Source organism: Rhinolophus sinicus, linkage group LG01 (assembly GCF_036562045.2).
Source record: "Rhinolophus sinicus isolate RSC01 linkage group LG01, ASM3656204v1, whole genome shotgun sequence".
Classification (NCBI taxonomy): domain Eukaryota; kingdom Metazoa; phylum Chordata; class Mammalia; order Chiroptera; family Rhinolophidae; genus Rhinolophus; species Rhinolophus sinicus.
Window position 1 is genome coordinate 97136986 of NC_133751.1, and position 8019 is coordinate 97145004.

Sequence of the window (8019 nt, forward strand, 5' to 3'; positions counted from 1 at the left end):
AAAAAGAATTGAAAAAAATGGAGACAACCAATCTACCAGATGCAGAATTCAAAACACTGGTTACAAGGATGCTCAGTTATCTCAGTGAAAAGAGATAGGCAACATAAAAATATAGACAGAAAAAAAAAAAAAAAGAACCAGTCAGAAATGAGGAATATAATAGTGGAAATGAAGAATATATTAGAGGGAATGAAAAGTAAATTGGATGAAGCAGAGGATCAAATCAGCAATTTAGAAGATAAGGTATCAGAAAACACCCAATCAGAACATCAAAAAGAAAAAAGAATCCAATAAAATGAGGATAGTTTAAGAGACCACTGAGACAACATCAATAATAGCAATATTCGCTTCATAGGGACACCAGAAGGAGAAGAGAGAGCAAGGAATTGAAAACTTATTGGAATAAATAATGATGGAAAACTTTCCTAACCTGGTGAAGGAAATGGACATGCAACCCCAGGAAGTGCACAGAGTGCCAAACAAGATGAACCCAAAGAGGCCCACACCAAGACACATCATAATTAAAATGCCAAAGTTTAAAGACAAAGAGAGAATCTTAAAAGCAGCAAGAGAAATACAGTTAGTTACCTAGAAGGGAGCCCCCACACGACTGTCAGCTGATTGCTCAACAGAAACTTTGCAGGCCAAAAGGGATTGATAGGAAATATTTGGAGGGGTTAAAAGCAATTACTTACAACCACAATTACTCTACACAGCAAAGGTATCATTTAAAATTGAAGGACAGATAAAGAGCTTCTCAGACAAGAAAAAAACTAAAGGCGTTCATCATCACCAAAGCAGAATTAGAATAAATGATATATGGTTTTTTTTAAGAAGAAGAAAGAAAAAAAGATCAGATATACAAATAATAAAATGGCAATAACTAAATATCTATCAACAATGACTTTCCGGTGGCCAGTTAGCTCAGTTGGTTGGAGAATGGTTCTAATAGCACCAGGTTGCTGGTTTGATCCCTGTATGGGCCACTGTGAGCTGCGCCCTCCTTAAAAAATAAAAATAAATAAAAGGAGATTTAAAAAAATTACTTTCAATGTAAATGCATTAAGTGCTCCAGTAAAAAAAAAAAAGGGGGGGTGGCTGAATGGATATGAAAACAAGACCCTTATATAGGCTTCCTACATGAGACTTACTTCAGATTGAAAGATACACACAGGCTGAAATTAAAGGGATGGAAAAAAGATATTTCTTGAAAATGGAAAGAAAGGAAGGAAGGAAGGAAGGAAGGAAGGAAGGAAGGAAGGAAGGAAGGAAGGAAGGAAGGAAGAAAAAAGCTGGGGGAGCGATACTTATACCAGATAAAATAGACTTTAAAACAAAGGCTATAACAAGAGAAAAAGGAGGACCCAAAAATCCCACTTCTGAAACACTATTTCAAAGGGACATGTGCATCCATATGTTCATTGCAGCATTATTTACAATAGCTAAGATATGGAGGCAAACTTGGTGTCCATCAATGGATGAATGGATAAAGAAGAGGTGGTACATAAAAAAAATGGAATCTTTCTCAGCCAAAGAAAGAATGAAATCTTGCCATCTGCAACAACATGGGTGAGCCTTGGGGGTATTATGCTATGTGAAATAAGTCAGAGAAAGACAAATGCCATATGATTTCTCTTACATGTGGAATCTAAAGAACAAAATTAATTAACAAACCAAAAAAGAAACAAACTCATAGATACAGAGAACAATTTGCAGATTGCCAGCTTTGAGAGCTTTGGGAGGATGGATGAAAATGGGGAAGGATTAAGAGGTACAAATTGGTTATTACAAAATAGTCATGGGATATTAAGTATAGCATAAGGAACATAGTCAACAATATTATAATAACTATGTATTCTGTCAGATGGGTACTAGATTTATCAGGATGATAACTTCATAAGTTATATAAATGTCTAATCATTATCTTGTATACCTGAAACTAATATAATATTGTATTCCAACTGTAATTGAAAAATAAAAATAAAAATATTTAAAAACATCTGTTTGGTGGTTTATTTACCACCAATAAATAATTAAGAGAGACTGGCAACATATCACCATACTAGGAATTAGACAATATATTTTAATCATTAGAAAAGTGATGCTTCTGGAAGCTTATACTATAAGCAATATAACAGACACACTGACCACTGATGAGTATGTAAATACATAAGGACTTAACATGTACACAGACACAGAGTCAGGTTACTATTGGGTGAATGAAAGGCTAGAGGGTTGGGTGTTTGCTACTTGTTTTACAGTCTAGGTTTCCAAAGCATGACCTGCACACTTGAATCCACCCACTGTGTGCTCAGAGAGTCCACTCTTGTTATTTCAAGGGAAACATTTAAAAGGTGAGCTAGAAACCTGAAGAAATAGAAAATTGAAAAGATTAATCTGAGAACAAAGCGATATAGTCTGCCCAAACTTGAATGGAGAGCACGGAGCATGGCATTTACTGGTGTATAAATGGAATGAGTAATCAGCTGACGTTGACAAGCATTACACTAAGATAATGACAAAATAGAGTCTCGTGCTCCTGTCCTTACGGAACTTATAAATTATTGGTGGAGAAGAAAACAACATAGATGAATATGCATTAGAAATAGTATCAGAAACAGGTATGCACACAAAACAGAAGAAGTGTCAATAAAGTTTTAAAAATTAAACCAAGTAGGGAGGGAAATAAGTGGCCCAGTTTAATGGAAAGGGGTGTGGGTGATGTTTTAAGTGAGGACAGTAACAATCTTAAAGGACGAAAATAACAAGGGAAGGAGGATGGCAGAGTTTACGTCCGGCTACAGAAGGGAGGAGAGCAAGTGCAAAACAAAAGAAGAATGGTGCAGTAACAGACAAAGGAAGAGAGTCAGAACATTTTATTTTGAAGCAAATTAAAACTAGGAGCTCCTCTAAAGTTATTTAAAGACAGTGACATAATAATAATAATAATAAAAAAATCATTGCAGAAGATCATTCCTGCTACTTACAATGTTACAATGGGAGAAAAAAAAGAAAAAGAAAAAGATGAGTTGAGGGCTGATGACTTTTTAATCCATTAATTTTAAAGCATACATGGAGGACAAACTTACATTAAAAACTTGAAAGACATTCACAGCATTTCATCAGATACCCAGGAGTTCTTGGCAGGAAAAGTGAGGGCACCTCTGCACCAGGTCATGTGGCCTGATTAAACACACACACACACACACACACACACACACACACACAATAAAAGGCACAAGCACACCAAAAAAAAACCTTCCTCCATTGAAACAAATAATGTGTTCTACTTCTGCCAAGGTCATTCTGCATATACAGATGGCTTAGGTGGCTCAGTGCAGTTAACTCCTTTGGCAGAGGAACACAGATTTCCATCAAATCCTTCCCCCGCTCACTGATATCTGGACCCCAGCCTTGCTTGATTCTGACACTTTAGAAAAACTGTGATACATTGTTTGTTATTGTTCTTATTTCAGTTTCTGTAATCCTAACACCTTCTGTAGCAATTATTAGTGGCAGTGTATAAGTGAATCCAATCCAGTATTAGCTCAAAGAGGTAAGGTATCTTCGTCTTTGTCTTAATTGCCAAAGTTATATGGTTGGGAAAGTCTGTTAACACAGCTCTCCTTGGCTAGGATTCACTCCAGTGTTTGTAATTTCTCTGAAGACCCATTGAGCAACCTGGCCTGAGTTTGAATTTGTGCAAAAAAGCCTCTAACCAGGTGAGTTGCACATGGTTTCCAGCTCATTAAAGATGTTTTGGACAACTTCTTTAATGAGGTTTGACACTTGACTACCACCACATATGTGACTTCCTCCATCATGTCACCCTCTCAGCTTCCTTCACTCATTTTTGTGAGTGAATCATCTGATCTAGTCCCTTGTATGACCATGCTCTAGTTTAGATTAATCTCTCTCATCAACCCTCCTTCCTGAATCCTCTGATTAAATCTGGTCTTCTCCCTCCCCCCTCGTAATGCATGGGACCTTTTAACAGCTATTAATTATTGAAAAGAACTTTACTTTCTGTAATGCTTAAGTTAGTCACTACAGTTTTCTGTGGACCATGTGGCTTCTATTAAAAATTATCGAACCTAATTAAGAAAAGCTTTCAAACCCCAACTTCTAAAAGCTATAAAAATATCCTTTTTCTATTACAGTGACAAACTTGCTAGGTTGGAGGAGGAAATAGACACAGTATGTCTGAACAAAATACATCTCTTCATCCTATCCTAAATGGCATATGGTACTCACCAACAGATTGAGGAAAGGTAATTTAAATCAAATTATCAGCAGGGTCCTGTAAAACCCCTAGGGGTCATTCCCAAAGAGGAATTTTACTAGTGGGTATTTCTGATCCTAGCAGTCAAAATTCTGGTGTCATTCCACCTGTGTTAGACCTTCACACAATATTAATTTTTTTTTAATTAACAATCCAGCACAATTATTGAACGGTGACACAAGATACTAATCAGTTTTGTTTTGTTTTTAATTCAAAAACCAAACAACTGACTGGACTGAATTTTTCCACCAATTTGAGTGAATCGACTGGAAATTTGGTCATGGTGTAGATATGGCTTTTAGTGAATCTTCTCTGTAATTTATTTTCTGATGGCTATGAATTAGCTGAAACCAGCTAAAATAAGACATGACCTTTGTAAGATGAAATAGCCTGTGGGTCTAAATAGGATGAAGTAATAACATAGTGCCAGGTGCAACTCACATCAATTAGGTAAGAAAAAAGAAAATATGCAGAGAGCTAGACTAAGGTGTCTAAGCCAGAGAGGCATCAGAGCTTCTTGACAGCTGGCAGAATTGCATGGCACTGTAGCTAAGAGAAACACAGATCTTAGCTGTATTAATAAAAGCACAGGCTGTCAGGAAACATGAAGAACTAGCCATTCCTAGTTACCAAGCACAGCAGGTATATCACCAGTAAGCACCAGATTACCACACAGGCGTAAGTGGTCATGCCGATTGGTTACGGCCCTTCAGGGTTAAATATGTAACACTTTGTCATGCTGTGTTTATGAAGAAAGTTAGCGTTATAAGAGGATATTATTTTGATACTGATTAAAGGGAGAGAATCATCACTTTATGGTTTACTGAACTTTAGTCTTTACCCTTAATTAGAACCAAGTGCTACTGTGTTTCCCCAAAAATAAGACTGGGTCTTATATTAATTTTTGCTCCAAAAGATACATTAGGGCTTATGTTCAGGGGACGTCATCCTGAAAAAATCATGCTAGGGCTTATTTTCTGGTTAGGTCTTATTTTCAGGGAACACAGCAGTTATCATTATAGTCCTTTTTTCTGATACCAAGAGTTAGACTAAATAATATTCATGATCACTTTTAGCTCTGAAATTCTGACTCTAAGGAACTTTTTCTCTGGATTTTTCAACCTAAATAATTTCGTATCTAAATTAAAATACGATATAAGGTATATGTCATTCATAAAACTGTCTAAAAAAACCCTGAATTTTAGATATTTAATGACTTTTTACATTACTTCTATGTGTGTGAGTTGTATGCCTCTCCAAAACAGTAAGATATAAATAAGTAAAACAAAAATAAAATGTATTGTCACTCAATAAACCAAGGCATTGGTTGGGGGCACTAATGTGAACATGTAATTTTCCAATCTTTTACATTTTTTAATCAATATTTATTTATTTCATTGAAGAGGTTGCATGCTTGGGGAGAATAGGGGTAGATACACTGCTTTGGGTGAAGAGAGAGAAAGAAGTCACCTAAAATGAAATTTAATAAAAAAGAATTATCTTTTTACTTTCTATTGCTCAAATGATCATTCTGTCATATAAACCATTAACCATATCTCTTGCAATTATAAGGGAGCAATGCAACATTTATGCCAAAATTGAACAGGTTTTGGTCAGAAACGTTCTGGCAAATGCCAAACCACACATTATTATTATTAGTGTAGAACTAGTTAAATGTATGTGGAACAGATTTTTTTTTTTAAAGAAAATAAAGCCTCTGCAGAATGCTCCTCTAGTGTAGCTTGTGTGTAAAGCAGAATTGAAAAATCTCCTGAGCGTTTGAAATTCCTAGCTAAATACTTTCTCAGGCATGTCCAGGTATTGCCTCAGAGGTGTGTGGATTACACTAGGCTTATTAGGCTAATTACTTTTTTTCAATAAGCATATACTTTAATATGAGAAATGGAGAGTGAAGTGAATCTGAACTAAAATAGTTCAGATTGCTAAACATCTGGCAAGTGAACAGATTCTCCTGAGTTTATTCCTCCATTACATAAGACACACACACACACACACACACACACACACACACACAATGTGATGAAAAATAGCAAGTAAGAAACAAAATCAATTCTGGTTAGTAAAAATTCAAATTTCTTTGAGAGTCTTCTGTTTTGAGATTAGAAGATGTGACTGTGGGGAGGGATAAGACATTTTCTTCTTAAGAACGAAGAACTACTGAACATGGGGGATTTATTTAATGTGGGAAGTCACATTATTGAGATTAGATATCTCGTTTTCAAGGTGCTCCTGGGAGATAATGGCTTTCATACCCATAATTCAGTGAAGGTATTGGTCTTGCCTGGTAACATAAAAGTGGACGTGAGGACCAGAGTTAACACCCTCATCTCTATATGGCACATGATGATTTTTAAAATAACTCTACAACATATTTGTTCTTTTACATTACCCTCATTTCTAAAATATTCTCTTAATGAGTAGACTCTGTACATGCTGAACATACAGTCAATTTTAAAACAATTGAAAAATAGAAAACATGAAGTATTTTTCAATTCCATGAAGGAATAACTTATATCATTCTTACTAATAAATATAATCAAAGCAGGAAAAACTGAAAATCCAGCCTGAATTGGGCAAAAAAGAGTTGGAAAATAATTCTTCATTTGTATAATAGGTATGATACTATATCATGTTTTAAAAAAAATTAAAATAAGGAAGCAAGTGATTTTTAACATTCATTTTGACCACTCTATATATGTGCATCCCAGGGAGAATGAGTAGAAAGAGAGAAATGTTGATTTTCAAAAAAATAGATGTTGAATGGATTCATCTCTTCTTTGAATAAGCCATGACCTCATCAGCAAAATTCTCAGCCTCTGCCCCTACCCTGCCTGTTTCCTCTCAAAAGTTAGCCCATTACAATCGGATTTTTTTACCTTTATTACACTATAATTACAACCAAAGTTGAACCTACTTAATCTGACCTCTTCATGGTCAGGGGCAGAAGTCACAGGCTCTTTTTGCCCTTGACCTCCGCTCCAGAGCCCCGAAGACTAATACAGTGGGATTAGGGCCCCTGTCCCAGGTGCTTTAGCACACCTTGCACTGCCTCATCTTAAGACAGTGAGAGTGTTTCTTCAAAGTCTACTAACCCTCCCTCAAGACTGAATTCAAATTCCATTTACTCCAAAGAGCTTCCCCAGATTTCTCTAGCCCCAAACGGCTGCCCCTCTGAATTCATAATGCTGTAGATTCTTTGCATGTGAAAAATTTCTACTGCCTTTTGTTGTCTAGCAGGTGATATTTAATAGTTCCATGTGTTTTACGTTCCAACTTTGAAATTAGAATGATGATTTTCACAGTTGCCGTTTTTGAGTGCCTATTATGTGTAAAGGAGCATTTGTGTGTTTAAAATTTTACGTTAAACCTGCACAGCAGTTACTATTCTCATTCTACATATGAATAAATGAGGCACAAAGGTTAAAGTACTTGCCTGCTTGCCTGGGACTGTGTAAATACTGTGTACCAGACCTGAATGGAATCTTATATATTTAGAAGGCAGAGATCATTGGTAAAATTCTTGTACATCCCCTTTGCCACTTTTACAGTGCTTTATCTATATTAGATACTAAAACATTATTTTCAATTGATTGGTTTTAAGTTCTGACTTAAAACTGCCCAGGTTATCATCAGTAATGTTCTATAGTATCAACCAAAACTAATATTTAATGCTGTCTAACAGGTCACAGAGCAGAATAGCACTAGACCAATACAAT